This window comes from Pyxicephalus adspersus, chromosome 9 (genome assembly GCF_032062135.1).
Source record: "Pyxicephalus adspersus chromosome 9, UCB_Pads_2.0, whole genome shotgun sequence".
Lineage (NCBI taxonomy): Eukaryota > Metazoa > Chordata > Amphibia > Anura > Pyxicephalidae > Pyxicephalus > Pyxicephalus adspersus.
In genome coordinates, this window is record NC_092866.1 from 44485489 (window position 1) to 44505762 (window position 20274).

The window sequence follows — 20274 nt, forward strand, 5'->3', positions numbered from 1 at the left end:
GGGGGGGAGGTTAGGAATAGGATGAGTTAAAAGGGGCTGGAGGAAGGTGGGAGGCCCTCTTTTGGAAGAAAAAAGGTTCCTGCCCACCCACCCCTTCTTTTATGGTTATATTTTAAAAGTTTGTTTTGTTTTAGGGGTTGGGGTCTTGGAAGGCAAGGAACCAGTGCATTGGAAAAGTGGTGAATTTTGGCATGGGGGGATCCTCTTTGGTGGGGTCTCCCCCTTTATGGTGAATGGATGATTATGGTTCCTGAGGTGGTGCTGGGTGGCTAGTGGCCAAGGTTGAGATGTTAGAAGAGTTCAATTCCAGTTGGGTGCGGATTTTGCCTTCTGAGACCTGCAGCCTGGTTGTTTGGGTGTGTAACCGGGAGTTTGGAGTTTGCTAACATTATGGATATTGTTGTTATGGTTATGTATTATTAAAAGGGGGGAATTAGGTTGTTGGTTAATTAGGTATATTCAATGTATTATGTTGGTGTTTAATAATAATTATAATAATAATAGAGTGTTATGTTAATGTATGCTTGCATATCAAAAATGTAAAATGTATTTATTTATTTTTCATTTATTTATTATTGGACATTTGTTTGTTATTTATTTGAATGGTTAATTTATTCAATAGTGATTAAATAAACAGCTGCTTGCCAGACAATTTTAATCCAAGATGGGTGTTTGGGTATTTAATGGTGAGGGAATGGTTGGTAGGCAGGTGGGGGTTCAGGGGGAGACAGAGGTTCTGAGGGTGATGGAAAAGGATGGGCTAGGAGGTCCGAGCTACCCTGGTCATGATCTATGGATAAGGGAGGGCGTCATTTTATTTTAGGTATTTATTGATCCAGCACAGCACTGTAGGATCTGAATGTAATATGTTTAGCTGGAATAGGTCACTATTGTGTACCTGAAACCTGCAATAATTGATACATAAGACTATTAAAGGGTGACATTTAATAGCCATCTCAGTCTAAGTGGGGCTGCTGTTGTCATATCCAAAATGGAGGCTCTCAGCAGCAGTTTCAAGTCTGTTTAATATCATAATTACAGGAAGAATAAATGCACAAACAAGGTAATTTGATTTCCAATCCCATGGGAGGATTGTAATGCTAGAAAAGCATCAGCAACAGGCAAATTGAGGTTAAACACTGGTCATGTGCATCGAGCCTCAACTGTTAGTTGGCATTCAGTTTTGGAACGATACCAACATGATATTTTGCATAGTGGTTTCTCGGAACATTTTTTCCTGCAAGATTGTTCTTATCGCTTCTCATGCACTAATATAATAATGGTTTAATCATACGCTACAGTTTATTTTGCATTTGTGAAATGGGATAAACAAAACATCATACAGGGATGGGAAAAAAAGCACAATTAGTAATTAAATTTGTGTAATTCCCTGAAATCTAAAGGTCAAATAGGTGACTGTGTCATTTATTCAAACCAGGGCTATAGCTCTGTACCTTGACAATCAGAAACTCCCTTTCACCCCCTGGCTTGTAACTACTACAGCTCATGCTGAGAAACATTTCAGTATTGCCTGATGGCAGAGATCATTAAAGCATGCAATTAAAATTTCCAGCTTATCTACTCCACACTGTGATATGGAAGATGTCCAATGTCATGCAATCACTGATCACTTTTTTTTAGACAGCTTGGCTGCAAAAATACATGAAAATTATTCACACACTTATGTGAGCTCATTTTTTTTATGAGCCTATTGTGTGTTACTTCCCCCACCTCCTAGATTGTAAGCTCTTTGGGGACGAGTCCTTTCCTCCTCCTGTGTCACTGTCTGTATCTGTCATTTGCAACCCCTATTTAATGTACAGCGCTGCATATTATGTTGGCCCTATATAAATCCTGTTTATTATGATTAATAATAATAATAATAATAATAATCAAAATATAAATGAGCAGGACCTTTTTCCCAGCCATGATAAATGGTGTATCACAGTCACTGGACACTTTGTTGTTTGAACAAGTGTTAAATATCCGCACAGGAGGGGCAAGGATCCTGTAAACCTAAAGGTTAAAGACAGCAAGGAGAAAGAATATTTTAAAGTGGAAATATACTCCTAGAATAAAAAGTTTCTAAAAGTTAAGAGTTTTTTGAGCAAAGATGGTGCACAAAACCTTCTCCGTGCCTCCTAGCAATTCATTAGTCTGTAGTGTATTGTAACCTCCCAGCTTATTTCAAGAATATATATATATTTCATAAAGGGACCTCTTTCCCCTCTAAATTAAAAACCAGATCCCCAATAGCTTAAATATTCTTATCGTAATTAAGCTTTTTCTGGACACTGCACAGCTAGGTTCCATGGTAAAGCCAAGGACAGAAAGTTTTGCCATAATGTGCAAGTGTGTGATTGATAACAGAATAACGTGTTTGCCCTAATGTAGTGCTGACAATTCAAATTTGGCTCCATTCTGGGTCCTGGCTTGGCTTTTGGCTTTATTCTGGGTCTGGAATTTTTCTCATGCAGCCATTGAATGGCCACTAATGCAACACCTGCACACATATATAATATTCATAAGGAAAATTCTCTGCTGCCTCATAATATACAGAATATTCTATATTTTAATATGAAGTTGGTGCCATGTGACATGACTTTCTGATGTATTTTAGCTTATATCAAGACTTCCTTGTCATTTTCTAAACTTTCTTTTTTTCTTTATGTTTTGTAGTCCCGGGACAGGAAGGTGCTGGGAGATAAGAATGGCGCAACCAGCTATGGTTCCACTGCCCGTTCCCTAAACATCGCTGCCACTGTGCTCTCTATTTTGTTTATTATTATTGCAATAGTCATCTTTATTATACAGGTGGCCAAGACAGTTGAAATACTGCAGGAGGTATACAAACAAAATGAAGGCCAAAGAAATGACTATGGATACGTATACGGAAGGGGAAACTGAAGAAGAAGTTCAAAGGCCATAATCCCTAGACATCTTTTGGCCTTATTGTTCTTTTCTTTCTAACTTCTGTATTCAAAACTCTTTTTGTTGGACTGAAATGTTAATACACTGGTTGCAAGGCTTCTAATCTGCAAAAATTATCTGATATTCACTTTATAAGAGAAAAAGGGACACGTGAAAAAAGTAAATAAGTAGCTCACCTTTCTTAGGATCAATTATTATGACGTAGTCTCCAGCTAAACCTGCCGCCTTAGTCACTCCTATGGATAAATAGAAAAGTCACAATAGTGTGCATGTTACAGGTCAGAGCAGCAGCAGCCTTCTAGAGACACAATCCACTGCTTTGTGTGAATTGACCCCAGAAATATGAGCAACTACCTACTGGGTTAAAGAGATTGGCAATATACTATGGATGAAGTGCCTATTTTATACACATGTCCTGTAGGCACTTAATGTGGGACTTTGCACTAGCAAACAAAAACATATAAATCTGCTGGAGTAACCCAATTTATTCCAATCTGTCTAATTCAGTGGTCCACACAATGTCCACTATTACCATTAATATTCAAAAAAGTGTCTTCTGTGCCTTTCACTGGCATGAGACCTGGCATAAAAATACAATTTAGCTATGGAAACAGTTTCGGATGTGTTGAAAACATTTGGTATGATTGTTCTGGTTGAAGTTATAAAAAAAAAAAATTCTTTCTCTTAAATGTTTATGATCTAAAGTTTCTTTATAACCACAGTTTGGTCATCACTTTTTATACACAAAGGCATGAATATATACAAAATTGTTATTAAACTTCTCGTACCTTCCATGCGCCTTATTCTTATACGCATGCATAATAGTTTTCTTCACCTGTTGTAGTTTTTCTGAGAAAATATGTATTTTTGATATAAATGCTAATAAATTTAAGTCAAAATTTCCACAGTTTTGTGACATGCTTTAATAGGAAAAATTTAAGTATTTCTCAAAATTTAACAATGACTTGGCAAGTAATATGTGTTGTATTCCAAAAAGGAAAAGGATAAAATCTTGCAGAAGGAAACCTATTTTGAAGCACAGATTTAAAAGGCAACAAATATGTTAGAACATAGCAAGATGTGAATGTGTCTAAGGGATTTAATTTTACATAGCTGTGAAACGGACATTTACTGGAACATTTCCTGGTGCAGAATCAATTATTGCCTTGGAAATGCATGGACCTGGAAGATTCTCTCCAGTTGTAAATGGTCAGCTAGGATGATGTTGCCCTTGTCCCCCCCCCCCCCCCCCCCAAAAAAAAAAATAGATAGGAACAGTCCTGAACAAGGCATCAAAAATATAAATATTCATAATGTAGATATAAGGGTAGATAACACGTTTATATAAAAATAATAAAGTGTTTTTTTTTTATTGAATAAGTGCCAATTTTACATGAGCAAAGTGAGATTGGCACTTATTAGCTAACATGTACAGGAGGAAACATCAACTGATCCTGCGCAGTGCGAGATCAGGTGATGTAAGCAGAGGCGGCACCTGCTGGGTCCTCTGCATGAATACAGCATGGTGCAGGACCAAATGGAAGCCAATTGTGGAGGGATTGAAGGATTAAAAAGAAGACAAATTTACTATGATACATTTTTATATATATATAAATATATACACCTATCTATATACACATATATATCTAATGCTGGAGTATGTTATATGCATATATACAGAAAATGGAACAAAAGAGGCTTCAGGAGATCATCAGAGCAGCAATAAAATGGAAGAAAAGGTAAAAAGAAAGGAAAAAGTATGTTTAAAAATGTATCAAACAATTGACAAACTTTTTTATGATACACCTTCTTTAACAAATGAAATGTCACTGAGGACTAATGCCTTTATTCTGCAATTTGAACAATTAAATAAAACTAAAGTCATGGGTCAGATTACAGACCTGAAACTAGAGCAGCCATCTAAAAAGTCTTAATACTATACTTTGTTTGAAAATAAGAAAATCTGACCTTAATTTAATGGTTTCCGTTCTATACACCAAACCACACTTCCTCCTTACTCGTAAGCTATGTACACACATCAGATAATTGATACCCAAGATGAGCAGGAGATGGGACAAGCATCATACAAATGTACAGCGATCCTTGCCATGGCAGATTGATGAATAGCCGATAGGAACAACTGCTGTTCACTCGTTTGGAAGGTGATGCTCGCTTGTCCTCCCTTCTTCATAGAATATTGTTTCACATCCATAGGACATCTGTTTGAGGCTTTAGTCTTGATTAGAACTTGATCTAAGTCTTGATTTATCTTAAACTGATAGTTGTGCTTACAGTTCATCTGTGACTGTTGCTGTTAATATAATGATTGTTGTTTTATGGTAATTTAGTTTTAGCATAGGGGAACTCTACAAAGAACTTGCAGGCCTTAGGGAACCCCTGACAATAACAATATCCACAACTCGCAAGACATTAGCATGGTGGTCAGTGGAAGGAACACCAGTGGGAGGAATCTCACCCCAACAGATTGCCAAAAAAGATGATTGGTGTCAGTGGTAACTGATCTGTTGGACATAAATTGCTTACTAGAGACAGATCTTATAGTAAAGAACTACAGTATTACAGTGCTGTTTATACAGATATAGGTGCAGCAGCCATTCATATATTGTACTAAAGTTAGTTAATCTGTTACTGGGTAGAAGTGTTATATTTATAGATTATATAATTTATTCTTCTTCATACTGGAATTTCAGGAATATAATGATGTAACAAGAAATATTATAATGTCTACATGTTCCTGTGTGTTCCAATAAAACAGGAGGGGCAACTTTTTGTTGTTGTTTCAGTGTGCCTTTTGTTTTTTTACATGAATAAAGGTATTTATCTCTAAAGTCATCAGATCCACCCTACCATTCAGTTGCCTCAAGGGTGAATATGCAGTTTGTTTAGTCTTTTCTGTGGCTCAGAACTTCTACCCCTTTTAACATTTACCGGTTACCAAGCTACTGCTTTTTACAGAGCTAAAAAAACACACAGACGCCACTGCATCGTCTCTGATCCAACAGGCATCAACCTGGATAATGTCTTTTTGGAAGGAGAATCAGATGAAGGCATTGCCAGGAAGAGTATTGTGCTCCCTCCAGGAGGTAATAGATACATTTAAGGGCTGCTCATATATTACTTATCAAGCAATAAAAATATATATAAGGACAGGTCCAATTTCATAATCTAATTCCTCTTCCTAAATTTTTTTCTTTTATACACTTCTCTATTGCTGAATATCTATTTTCAAAAATACCATGAATTGAATTTGAAAATAAGATAATACATATGCTTTGTATAGAGACAATATTGTCACTTTTCATGCATTAAAACATAATTTCATTCCTACAGTCTGCAGATTGTCATTAACATTACTAACCTGTAAGGCCCATTTCAGGTTTGCAGAAGATTGCAGCATTGTTCTGCCGCTCAACCAAGCTCCCATTCAAATAAACAGGAGTGGTTGGGAACCATTTTGTACATGCATTTACATGCAGTTGTAGTGGGGTTGCAGAGATGTTCCAGGAAGTGTTACGTCACCTGACAATGCAAGTTATTTTCCTCTTTGGAGGATAAACAGCACCACAACCACAAACTCCAGGGCAATGCTTCATATTGCGTTAGCGTGTGCTGAAGTTTGATGGGTGAATATTAGCAGTTTGCTATGTGCCCGGGAGCATCACCCACAAGTGTTAAAGGGGCACTGAACTGCAGACAGGCAGGGCTATACTATAATTTTGCCATTTGCTTCTGCTTTAAAGTAGAACTAAACTAAAATAAAAGCAGGTGGGTAGATCGGCATCAGATATGTGCAGAAGGGGCATTCCTCTTCTGTCTCCTCTTTCGGCAATCTCGGGCATGGGCAGAAGGAGCGTATTCCTGCAATGGAGATAAAAAGTGCCGATCTCACAGCGCATGCATTTTCAGCGGGGTACATCACCCGATCTCACACCTGCGCAGAAGAAAGAAAACCAGAAAAAGATGGCAGCACCCGGATGTGCCAGGAAGAAGGAGGGTTCCAGAATAATGCGGGACCAAATCAAGGGCATTGCTGGAGGGTTCGAGGGATCTGTGGAAATAAAGGTAAGTGTGAATTTTTTATTTTAGGTTTAGTCCTACTTTAAGACAACTATCTGAGCTGGTGTTATATATGGTATTTGGAAATTTTGTATTCATTATCAATTTTTATACAGTTTGAAAGATGTGCTGAGTACATCTAAAGCTGCGTACACACTTCCAATTTTTATCGTTGGAAAGGAACGACGAACGATCGATTGGGCAAAAATCGTTCGTAAAAAAAGTAACCAACGACGCCGACGAACGAGGATAGTCGTTGGAAATGAACGACCGGACCGGCGGATCGGATTGGACAACGATTGTTGACCATCTATCGTGTGTACGGTCGTTCATTGATCGTCCATGGTCTGAGCATGCGCGGTGAACGAACATTCGCTCACTTCCTGTGGTGCACGTCACTTCCTGTATCATTCAAACGATCGCATCTATCGTGTGTACAATATCTGCGAACGATCGTGTCGTTATCTGTATGTACAGGATCGGTGCTATACGATCGTTCGCAGATATCGTGCAGGATCGTTCGTCGTTCGTTTACCAACGATAATAATTGGAAGTGTGTACGTAGCTTTAGTACTGTAAGTACTATTTATTTATTTAAAAAACAGTGTATTTGTAACATTGTGATAACTATTGCTGTGCTAACTTGTGGGACTTTTAAGGTACAATATAAAAGTAAAATCAATCACTTTATTAAAACATAATTAAAACAATTAAAACACACAGTTTATAAATCATGCAATGTCATGCAATCCTTCAACCAATTGTTTTACACAGAATGTATTTGTTCCTCAGTAATATAGAAAAACCAATTGTATCACAGCCTAAAATAAAATTACAATATTAGATACAATTATTTAATATTATTTATGCAATGATAATATTATTCCCCTGTAATAAATTCTAAAATCATCACTTCTTATAAGCTTCTGTGACCCGAAAATTGGTAAACACTTCTCCCGCTCTATCAAACAGATTTAAAAAAAATTTCCATTTACAACTTTAACACAGTTAGTATTGCCTCAGATTGGTTCTGTGGTTGTAAAAAAAAAATGGTCCTACAATTTGGAATTCTGAATGCTTAAATTATTGAATTCAATGGGAAAGAATTTTAGGTGATTCATTTTGTTCTCTGTAGAGTATCTGCAGCAACCAATTGCACAAAAGATAGCTTGGGAAGATCACCAGATGTCCGAAAAACATTGTCTAAAAAAACAGCTCCTTGTCTCTCCAAAATCTAGGCTGTAGACGATAATCCAGCTTCTCCCACAATAGTCTTGCATTGTGGGCGATATTGTCAATGACTGCGATCGGACCAGACTACGCGTGCCATGGAGGTAGAGCCTGCAAAGGAGTGAGGGATAAGAAAAGAAAAAGTAAAGTTTTAGAGAAGCCATAGAATCACCCAAGTCACAGGTTTGGGTAAATGCAATGAAAGATAAGATGGATTTACTAAAGGAGAATGAGACTTTTCCATTACCACCCTACCAGAAGGTAAAAATTCAGATGGGTAGATGGGGGGTCTGTGCAATAAAAGACAACGCAGTAGGGATGAGCGAGAAGGCCTCTGACAGTCTCATGAAAATTTCCACAAACTTCCCGTGGATTTGTGAAATTTCTGCAAATCGTTTTTGCCAACTCCATTAAAGAAAATGGGCCATCTTTAAACATTATTAGCAAAGCCCCTATACATGTTAGAACCACCAAATGTGCTAGGTAAGTGTGGAAGAACAATGTCAACAAGGAAAAAATACAAAAGTTCTTGTGGTTTTCCAGAAATGGGCAGGCAATTTGACATCAGGCATAAGCATTAGGACATTAAGAAAAGGTTAACTCAACCCACTAGCAACAGTCCCTGCCATCAAAACAGCAGGACAACGCGTTGCTATTTAATGTACGCACCCCTATTTAATTTATATAGCTGCAAAATTTGTTTACGCTGTATAAATCCTGTTTATTAATGATAATAATAATAATAATAATTGCTAGCTGGAATCATGACATGTGTTAGGAATAACACCCTTAAAGTTGTGGAGAAGTAGCGCGGTGACATTAGGCAAAAGGATGGGAGACCGGAGACACCGGAGAGCGTGGGTCAGGGAGAGCAGTAGCAATGTGTGGGCTCTGGTCAGCTATCGCCAAATACAATAAACCCTATCCTGTTTATTGTTAATTCGTCATCGGGGGGGGGGTAAGGCTGGGGGTACAGGCACATTAGCCATGCTAACTCCTGTATTTGCTCCTGTCATGGCTGTGCTGGTTGTTGCTGCTGCTTCAGAAGAAGAGAAGCCTGCTGCATTTGAGGCCCCTGAGACCCAGTCCACAATACTCTTCAAATGGCGTGGCTGTATGATTGTAGTACACCCTCTCAATAATCTCAGACACACATCTCAGACCTGTTTGACAACTTGTGCTGCTGCCTCCAACAGTTTGCTGCTGCTGTCCGACAGTGGTGGACTCCCGGGGAGTATACCCCCTGCCAGATGCGGCAGGTCGCCCAACCTTCCCCCGCGTCTACCACTCATCTTTTACTTATTCGGGCAAAAATGCACCTGTACCAAACAGTCTTCTTTGGTAAATAGCAAGAGATACCAAACAATTAAATATCTGGATTTTTTGGAGAGAAATACAGACATTTTTCTTGCGTTTTTGATAGATAGCAAATGGGATCAGAACTAAATATCTGTATTTTTTTTGAGAGAAATACATAATTTTTTCTGGCTTTTTTGATAGATAGCAAGTGCTATCAGAATTAAATATCTGTATTTTTTTTACAGTAATACATAATTTTTTTTGGCTTTATTGAAAGATAGCAAGTGCTATCAGAATGAAATATCTGTATTTTTTGGAGAGTAAGACAGAAATATTTCTGCCTTTTTTGCTAGATAGCCAGAGGTAGCATCAAAAACTGCAAAATCTGTATATTTCCAGATATACAGAAGGCTCCTAACCTGTCTCTGTCACAATGCACTTCTCTCCCTGCTTCTATCCTTCACACAGAACACAAGATGGAGTGACTAACCCCTCCCTCTTTCCCTGTATATATGGCTGTGCTCAGATTATTATTATTATTATTATTAAACAGGATTTATATAGCGCCAACATATTACGCAGCGCTGTACATTAAATAGGGATCTCCCCTGATTGGGCTGCTGGGCCTTGCTGTGCATCCTGGGAGCAAATGATTCGCTCTTAGCCGTGCCATTCCCCCCAGAAATAGTCGTGTTCCCGCCTTCTGCATTTTCCTTCGGTTGTTCGGTAAGAACATGACCTCATGGCAATCAAAAGGCCGTTCTCACTTAAATGTTCAGTAAGCGAGAAAGGCCCGATTTGCTGCGAGATCGAGCTTACAAATCTCGACCACTCATCCCTACAATGCAGATGGATCTGAAGTATACAAAGCTAGGTATGTAGCAAAAGGTTACTGTCAAATAAAGGGAGCAGATTACATGGAGACCTTTTCTCCAACTGCAAATTTTACTTCTTAACGCATTTTAATGCAAACGGAAGTACAATATGACTTGGTTCTTCATCAAATGGATGTGAAAACAGCTTATTTACATGTGAGGTTTATTTGGATCAACAAGAAGGTTTTAAGAAAAAGAGGCTGATTCATTCATCCAAAATCGGAGCCCTTTGATCGATTTATCAACCAAATTCCAGGGGCTGGCGTATTTCCGCGGAAGTTATTAACTGAAATGATCTCTCCGCTGAAGACGCGCATCCCCGGCTGTTCCCCTGAAAAATCATTCTTTCTAACGGCACCCATCTTTCACTTAGCCCTAAAAAAAATGTTTGTGGTGTTCAAATGTTAAGCTAAAAAGTAAGCATATTTAAAAATGAATTATTATTTTCCGGTTAGGCAAGAGTTAACCTAACCTAATCTAAACGCCTATGATGTCTGAGCGGTGGAACCGCCTGGTGATAAATACAAGCTTTCTACAGGCTAAACCTCGGCTTTGCCACCGGACTAGATTTTCCTACAAAAGTCACAAGCACACACACATTTGATATGACATATGATAAATATTTAATTACATATGAATATAGTCCAAAAATATGAAAATATATATATTTATAAATATATATGTATTTACATATAATACCTATAGTAATTGCAATTATTTATTTATAATATATAAAAATACTTTAACATTTATTCCTCCTCTACTTTATTGTAATTTTTTATTTAATTGAATATCTGTTTACTGGTGTACAAATCTAAAGGATCATATCAATAAATGGTTATGAAATGTCCAACTGCAAAAAAAAACAAAAAAAAAAAACAAACAGCCAATTTTGACTGACTGCGCAAATGCCAATTGCAGGCTAATTAGTATCAGCTGTGTGCTGAACTATGAACATATATAAGGGTGTTGTCTAACTGTCTTTTTTCCTTTGTCTTTTTCTTTGGGCTGTTGTTTTGTGTGTTATCCCAATTAATCTATGTTGCTGCATTTGATACTTTGCTTACCCTTTAGCACAATAGCTGCTTTTAAACTTTGAATGTTTCAATGTCTATTTTGCAATTTTGAAGTCAATGTTAATGTTATTGTGCTTGTGGCCATATTGTTTGATTTCAAAAATATGTCTTTATTACCATCTTTAAATATTTGTTTTTTTTTTTGTTTTTTTTAAACCAGTTTTCCACCCTTGATAGGTCAAAATTGCATATTGGGTTGGTAAGTATTTTTGGAATGCAACATTTGTTGGGCAATTTTTGAACTAATTTGGCTTTATGGTTTGGGTTGATATGTTTGTTTGTTTTTTTCATTTTGTCATGTAAATTTAGTGGTGTCTGTGTGTTCTCTATATTTTAATGTGACCTTTTAGCAAATAGGTTTATTTTGAATAAAGTTTTTTGAAAAATTTTGTAGTTGTTTGGGTTTGTTTTTTGTGATCTACTTTACAATGTCCCAGGACCTACAATTTAAAATATCATTTATAGTTGTTTTTAAGCAGTTCCCTTCAATGATTTGTTTGACTGGCTAAAAATAGCACAATTGGCTTATTAAAACTCAGTTTGACGTGCATAGTTGTGCACCAAACCCTAGGAGTGTTATGCGGATTGTTGTGTGCCAAGGCCTAACAGCTATGTGCGCGTGAACTGTGTGAACTGTGTTCTATCTGTTGAAAAATTGTCCAGAGAAGGATACTCATGCTGGTAAGTTTTTCTTTTTAGGTGTATATTGGTTTGCTTCATGCACACTCATGTATGTACATACATGCATATATATATATGTATGTATGTATGCATTTATGTGTGTTCATATACATATAAAAAAAATAAATTAAAGGAAGAAATATGCAAAGAGGATTTATTTAGGCATATTTTTTAACATGCCTCAAATTGAAATCAAATTAAAAAAAAAGAAAAAAGATTGCGGGCTGTGCTGATCAGTGAATGCATTCATTGATCAGCTCAGTGTACGATCCCCTACACTAGAGGTTATATTGGGACAGGTCTCCCCATTCAAAACCTCTAGTGCTCCGTGATTGGCTGAGGAAAGCCTTCAGAGAGCACTAGAGGTTTTGAATGGGGAGCCTTGTCCCTATTTAACCTCTAGTGCCGGGAATCGCACACAGGATTCCCACGGCTGCTGGATTGAATGCAGCCCTGGGAATCCACTGCGATCCAAGGACACTAGAGGTTAATTAACCTCTAGTGCCCGGAATCGCAGTGGAACTGCAGATGAACTCTCAATGGAGTTTCACCATTGAGAGTTCATCTGCAGTTCAGTTCCCACTGTCACTAGGCTGAGAGGTAAAGCCCGGTGACCTTGGGAACTTTGCGGTCTCTGCTGATTGAAGGCAAGTGAGTGCCTCAAATCAGCTGTGACTGCAGGCGAACTCTCAATAGAGTTTCTCCATTGACAGTTCATCTGCAGTTTAGTTCTCACAGTCTCCGGGCTGGTAAGTACAGCCTGGTGACCGTGGGAACTGAACTGCAGATGAACTCTCAACCTAAACTGAGATCCCCGGTGTAAAGTGTATTTGTCACTGGAAGTTGTAGATACTAGTACTATTTGTTTTATGTAAACACCTAAATAATGCATACAATCCAGTATTTAATGAGCAAAATTAAGTGGAGCAGCAACAGAAAATCTGTCATTTTCTAAGAGTGCTTGACCCTTGTGAGTTTGGCAATCAAGGTGGTTTGATGTTGTGCTTGGCAACCTGGACCTTCTTCCATTACTATCAGGTGTGTTAGAATGAGTATGCAACTCAGCTGGACAACTAATTCACAACCTGTTAGGCCAGCAAGTGTGTTTGTATACAGATAAGATCAGGTAGCACAGCACAATGGGAACAAACCTATAACCCTACTACAAATGAACAGAGGAGTTGTGTGGCAGCAAATCATATTTAATGTACAGCGCTGCGTAATATGTTGGGGCTATATAAATCCTGTTTATTAATAATAATAATAATAATAATAATAATAAAATCAACATGAGTGCAAATGTCAGACTAAGAAAATTAAAACAAACACAATTAAAAAAAAAACAAAAGAAATAAAAACCATGACAATCTATTCATAAAAGAAATATGTACATAATACAATCAAATACCAATATGTGACAATGTGACTTTGAGAATGGGACAAAGGCAAACAGGGGGGTCAAGTAGCAGTTTGGAGTGGAAACCATGCAGACATTTTTACTCAATACTTGTGGAAAAAATGACAAAATATTGCTGAAGATTTGCTAAACAACAGAAACCGGCATTACAAACCCGGCACAAAAACCTTGAAGCAACAGATGAAACTAACAATAATGAGGATTACAAAAAATCATATCAATGCATACCATCCAAGCAAACTTACTTGATTAACAACCCCCCCCCAAACCAGTCCAGTTAAAATAGTACTAATGAAAATGCATATGTATTTATATCCATTTAAATGTATTTTGACATACACACACAAGTGAAATCACTTAATGTTCCTTAATACATGTTTTATAATATGTTTGCCTATAATCCTTTACTATATTTGATTTCTCTAAAGCTAAACTACAATTAAATTTTAATCAGGTCACAAATGTTTGTTCACATATTTTTTTACAGTCATACTATTGTGTGATGACATATTAGAAAGTGCTACTTAGTATATACCCAGCTTGATAGAAATTAGTTTGCAGTGTTGCAACCAAAAGAAAAAGTAACAAAGAAGTGCAACAAATGTAACTATAAATGAAGCAAGTTTGTGATTGAGTAGAATGTAACATAAAAAAGTATCACACAAAAAAACATCAAGCACTAAAGATTCAAATTAACCTGTAATCGACTGGAGATGCGCACAGACCAGGGAGCAGGTTGCTATCACCTCACCATTGAGTTTAACATCTCCTTCTGAATCACGCAGGTAATATTATTATTATTATTTATTATTATTAAACAGGATTTATATAGCGCCAAAATATTACGCAGCGCTGTACATTAAATAGGGATTGCAAATGACAGACAGATGACAAACAGTGACACAGGAGGAGAGGACCCTGCCCCGATGAGCTTACAATCTAGTAGGTGGGGGAATTTCACACACAATAGGATGGGAGATATGTAGTGGTGGGAAGTAGTGATGGTTTCAAAAGATGGGTAGGCAAGTTTGAAAAAATGGGTTTTAAACGCTCTTTTAAATGAGCAGAAAGTAGGAGCAAGCCGAGGACGAGGAAGACCATTCCTGAGAGTTGGGGCAGCTCTAGAGAAGTCTCTATAAGTCAGCTGTAAATTATTCGCCCTAATTGGGGTATTCAAGATCTTTGCTCATTTTTGCAGGAAACCAGCAGGCGAGTTACCTAGAACTCGGCCCAATTCGCAGTAATAGAGCTTGCCTGAAGTGTTCTTATGCGCGTCTGGTTGATAAATCAGGCATCATATCTCCTGAGACCAGAGGTCAGGAAGCAGCGGCTTAGATCTCACACTACAGATTTACATCTCTGAAACCCCATGCAATGCAAATCATACAATCCTATAAGGCTGTGGACACAGAAACCCTTCAATTGTAAGGGTACTGATACAAAATTTTTTCTGGATATAATCAATTTTTTTAGATCAGATGCACTTTCGGGTTTTTGATATGTCTGTGCTCCTGCTGGGAACATCTTCCCTCCAGCAATTAGGACACTGTTAAGTTCTCCACTCCTGTGCTTTACTATATTGTGCTTTTTTTAGTCCCCATGAATCCCTGACAAGTCAAATGTTTTTTTATGAATAACTAACCCTATAAAAAAATAATTAAATTGTTCCTCCATGTTCTTGAATGCAGTGAATGCAATAGTTGATCTTGGCAGCAATGAATTGTCCTTGTTACATTCTGTGAACTGAACAGAAATCAAAAGCAGTGTTATCTTCCTAAGTTATCTTCCATAAACTACAAATCACCCTGTCCACTCAAAAAATATTTTAGGCAAATGCCCTCCCCTTATTTTTTTTTTTTAACATTTGAATCTGAAAGGGGGATAAGAGTCTGAAGGGATATAAGAAAGGGCATCCCAAGTCACTTTCTCCAGACACAGGCACCCCAATGGATGTCAAAGGCATGAACAGCTTTGCAGAATAGAGTGATAACACTGCAGTCTGCTTAGAATTGGCACTGTAGTAGTAAGGGGGAGTCACTGGATAGACCCCTAGTTCATAACATCATAATATCATAATAATATCAAATGTGCATTGGAGAATAGGCCGAATGGAGCCATGAAATTGCAGGCTGTAGGTGCCCTATCAGAAAAGCTGATGAGGAAGGAAATAGATTTCTGAAACCACTCTGTTGTGAAAATGAAATTGGTGTTCTTGAAAGAGAAGATATAGCAACTCCCATCTGAGGTCTTTCTAAGAACTGCCACTTCCAGGACTGGTTATTTTCTGTTCCTACTTTGTGCCCAGTGGTTCCATCCATTACCCCTGCCCTTATGCACAAATCAATTTCACACAACATTTATAGTGTGCAAAAATAAAAAAGTAACCTTTGTTTACTATAAATCTGCAAAAAGTTAGGCCTATACATACTATACTATAAATGCCTTTTCTTTCTAATCCATTGCATATGGGTATAAGGGATGATAAAAAACTTGCTGCAGGTAGCAAGTCTAACAAAGTCTACATACTGAATGGGATCAGTGTGGTAGTTTTAAACACAAGAAAATGTTATTATCCAAAAATAAGTAAGGGTTTCAAAGCAATCACTTTCGCTGATGGAGCAAAAGTTTACTGAATCATTCAAAATTTAAAATAGAAACAGGAAATAAAATGAGATTAGGAGGTAAAAATAAAAGCAGTCAAAATACAGTATAATAATTGTTGAACTGTTCCAAACAAAACAACTGCTGCATTCCAAAATACTAACACTGTATTTGAGATCCTAAAAAATGGCCACAAAAAGAGGGGGCCAGAGCTAAGGTAGGGAGCTAAATTTGACAGGGTGAAATGGAGGGGGGGGGGTACTAAAAAAAGAGAAGGTAAAAAGTGCTGGGGAAAGAGGGGTGTACTTCCCAATTGGTGGGCTTAAATAAGAAGTGGTGGGATCTTCTGATGGAAGCTGGGTGGGAAGTGTTGGGCATCATTTGCTTGATTAGGGAATACACTGGAAAAGCTTCTTCCTCCTACTGAATGTACTTTAATTTGTTGTTAAACTTTATGGTATTGGGTTGAAGTCATGGCAGTGTGTTGGTGGTCAGGTTTTTGAAGGCTGGTAGCTTAGACATGGGAAAGTGGGTAGTGATCCCATATAAAGTGTGCAATTCTTATCTGATTGTTTTAGCAGGTAAGACTTCACTGGTATTGGAAGGCTAAGGGCCGGAAATTATACAGAGTGGGTTACCGCAGATACAGTTTTAAGAACTGTACCTTCAAGGACGCCTTTTTAATTGTTAGGTTAGGTATGGTTACAAGTAAATGAAAAGCTGATATGACCATTGTATCCCACACTTGTGTCAACTGTTCCTTATTGTTATTATCAATGGTGGGTTTACAGGCAAAGCCATAGCTTGTCAGTCTTTAAAGGGCCCCATCAGAACAACCGTGATCATGTAAGCCACAAACAACATTTATCAGTGGTTCAGGGATGTGTGTCAAGAGCAAAAATAAAATGTAGCTCTGGCTCAAGATGGAAATAATTCTGTAGGAACATATATAAATTGTAACTTCTTCCACTTGTAGACAGGGATGGCAGTCTGTAACTTTTTTCAATATTTGTACCAACTGAAATATACTGGGGGCAAAAGGGACAATATAAGTAGAAATAAAAGGATGGTTTCAGCATATGGATGCAATGCCACATAGGATTCCATGTTTGTGCTTGATGCAGTTTTAGAACTGTACAAAAAAATTATCTATTATATTTTTATTATTGTAAAGTATAAAATGTTCTTCGCTCGAAAAGCAATTTGATCTTCCGTTTGCTAATCAGGTATTTTTTTTATCTCACAGTCTTGGAACAGTAAGCATGGAGGAGATTGGAATGGAGCGAAAAGCTATGGTACCAAAGCCCATACATAAACATTGCCACCCTGGTCATGAGCGGCTTGTTTTTTGTCACTCTAATTATTCTTATGATTCTTCAGTCAGGCAATGTATCTGACATAATAAATTATTGTTGCCAAACCACAGAGTTGGATAGTGAACGCAATAAAGAAGAAAACAATTACTGCATATAATTGTACTGCATATATTTGACTTATCATTATCTCTTCTCACTGGGAAGAAGGCAGCTGTGCATTTTGACAAATTGCATGAGAATTATTTGTATATTTGCATTATTACAGTGTATAATCATGCATATGTTTTAACCTTTTTTGTCATATATACATTAAAATATGATGGGGTGTCTAATTAAATGTTTGGGTTTTTTTTGCAAAGTTTTCTTTATGTTGATTAACAATAATAATTTATTCTCAGAACAGGAGTTTCACACTCTTGGCCAAGAAGCTAAAGTAACCAATGTGAAACAGATAACAACTTTTTTGTCTTGTTCCCAGTAAGCCGAGTAATGAAGGGTAATTTCTAATTAGTTGCTGCACTGCCCTGCTCTTGAAACTAATTAAAGACCAATTACAATGAAAAATGTTGCCAGCACATGGTGAAATATACTCATATTAATATGAGTCTAAGTTACAAAAAAGATAATTGAGTGGATTTAAAATGAGTGTTTTGCAGACGCGGTTGAATATCTACAGGATGAATGTAAATGGTCTAATAGCAATCCTTTAGCTAGACCTTAGATAAAGTTGATTAGAGAGGGTAGATTAGAGAAACAGATTTATCACACAATATTATTTTTATAGAGCCGTTTTACATTTATGAACTGTGAGTGGTCTTATGCTTGTCTAATTTTACCACTTTGTAGGATTCTTTTATGTTCTACTTTGAAGAGCATCCTAGTGGAATATACTCATATTTCTCATAAAGTCTATGGTATAAAAGAGTCTATGGTATAAAAGGATAATTGCATGGTACAGCAGCACTCCATTAGGAAGAAAACAAGAAAAAAGAGGCAATAAGAGATGCTTTCAATTTACAGAAAAAGAAAAAAACAAATTTACAGAAAAAGAAAGGAGCTTCATGGTCAACTTCTGATACGTTGTCATCCAATTACAAGCTTGGAGGCAAGGAAAAATGTAGGTCCCCAATCTGCTTTAGCTGTGTAAACCTCAGGGCTGGATAAAAAGAAGTATAAATCCTTGGATAGGTAAAACAGCTTCTATATCAGCATTCCAAGTGTTTATTTCAGTGTTTATCAGGAGTTCAGCAATATTACTTCAAAATATGTGATCGTTGAAAATACAATATATTTTCCCTCTAAACATACAAACAAAACCTTTCTTCCATCCAAAAGTTGTCCAACAATCTGTTAAAAATGATAGTAAAGAACACTTTTATTGAACATTGATCAGGAAAGCTGTTTGCTAACATTAATATTAATAATAATAATAATAATAATACAACACAGCTTTGCTTATTGCTATTGGGAACAGAGGGAAGCACTACCATTACCTGGTGGTTGTTGAATGTCTTGAATGGCAGATGCATTGGCTGATGGAAACCTAGGTAATTGATATCAATAAAATATCAAATATTTACCTGGTTGTGCACCTTTTCAGACTTCACGAACCACTACATCCACAGAATCCGGACCGCGCATGTACAGGGAGCCCTGTGACACTCAAAGGGGAAGAAACTACCCCCAGAGTGACGCCATGATGCCAGAACCCATCTACTCTCCCATCGAAGGCTCAGACCTGCTTGCTAAACATCCTGATGGGACAGTAGCGCAGGGCTGTGGATGCAACAAAAGTTGCATCCACAGCCCTCCTCTCCTGTCCTGCTAGGATGTTTAACAAGTAGGTCTGAGCCTTCGATGGGAGAGTAGGAAGGTTGTGTACATACGGGGGACAGAGCCGAGGACCATCAAAATTTTCTAATGGACCACCAGTGTTCTGCAGACTATCAGTTGGCAACTGCTGGGTTAGAGTACTCAGTTAGTAAAGAGGAGAGTGGGTAAGTTTAGGTCAGTGGGGGTGGGTGGAGGATTAGATCTACTCTAAGTGTACATATTTTTTCTAATTTTACCTGCATCCTCAATTAAACTGCATCTGTGCGTCTGTTGATTGAAAGCTTTGCAGTGCCAGATTCAGTAATAACAGTGCTCCTTGGGCTCAGTAGAACCTTTCAGGACTAGAAGAGTAGGGCTGCTTGCCAGGTGTTTTATTAAACATTTTTATTTATTTGAAAAAGGACAAGAAGATGCAAACATCCAAAAAAACATTTGGTATAATAAATGACATATCTTCACATACACATGTACGAGTCTGCTTGACAGGTATTGAATGCTGACCACCATAATTCTTCCTAAAGTGGAAGTAAACCCAAAACAAAAAAACATACTTACCTTTAATGCCACAGATCAGTCTATCCGTCTGAGGGTTTTTTCCATCGGGTCCTGGGTCATCTCAGGTGGCGTAGATTGGGGAAAAAATTGCCAATCTAACTGCGCATGTGCGTAAGATCGGCAATTTTTTTTTCTATTGATGAAAAAGCTTACTTTGTGCATGCCTGGGATTAAAGCATGCACAGAAGGATAAGCCAAGAGCCTCCCGGGATGCGTGACATAGGTATCTCGGGTAGCTTTGCTCTCCCTTTAGGAGATCAAGACGTAAAGGGGCAGTGCTGGGTTAACTTCCACACTTAAAAATGTTTTACTTTAAATAAAATGGTTGTCTAGCCTTTCATGTAAAGTAAACATTCTGAGTTTAGGTACTCTAAACTATTCTC

General features: G+C 37.5%; 1 protein-coding gene and 1 long non-coding RNA gene across 2 annotated transcripts in view; one reads left to right on the forward strand and one right to left on the reverse strand.

Annotated features, from left to right (window-relative positions):
- Positions 1-20274, reverse strand: part of MRPL23 (mitochondrial ribosomal protein L23) — a 706510-nt gene that overhangs the window by 388590 nt on the left and 297646 nt on the right. The gene's annotated exons all lie outside the window — the stretch shown is intronic.
- On the forward strand, positions 6881-17840 carry LOC140337890 (uncharacterized). Its single transcript, XR_011922150.1, has 2 exons — positions 6881-7014; positions 17434-17840. It is a non-coding gene; the product is annotated as an uncharacterized lncRNA (long non-coding RNA).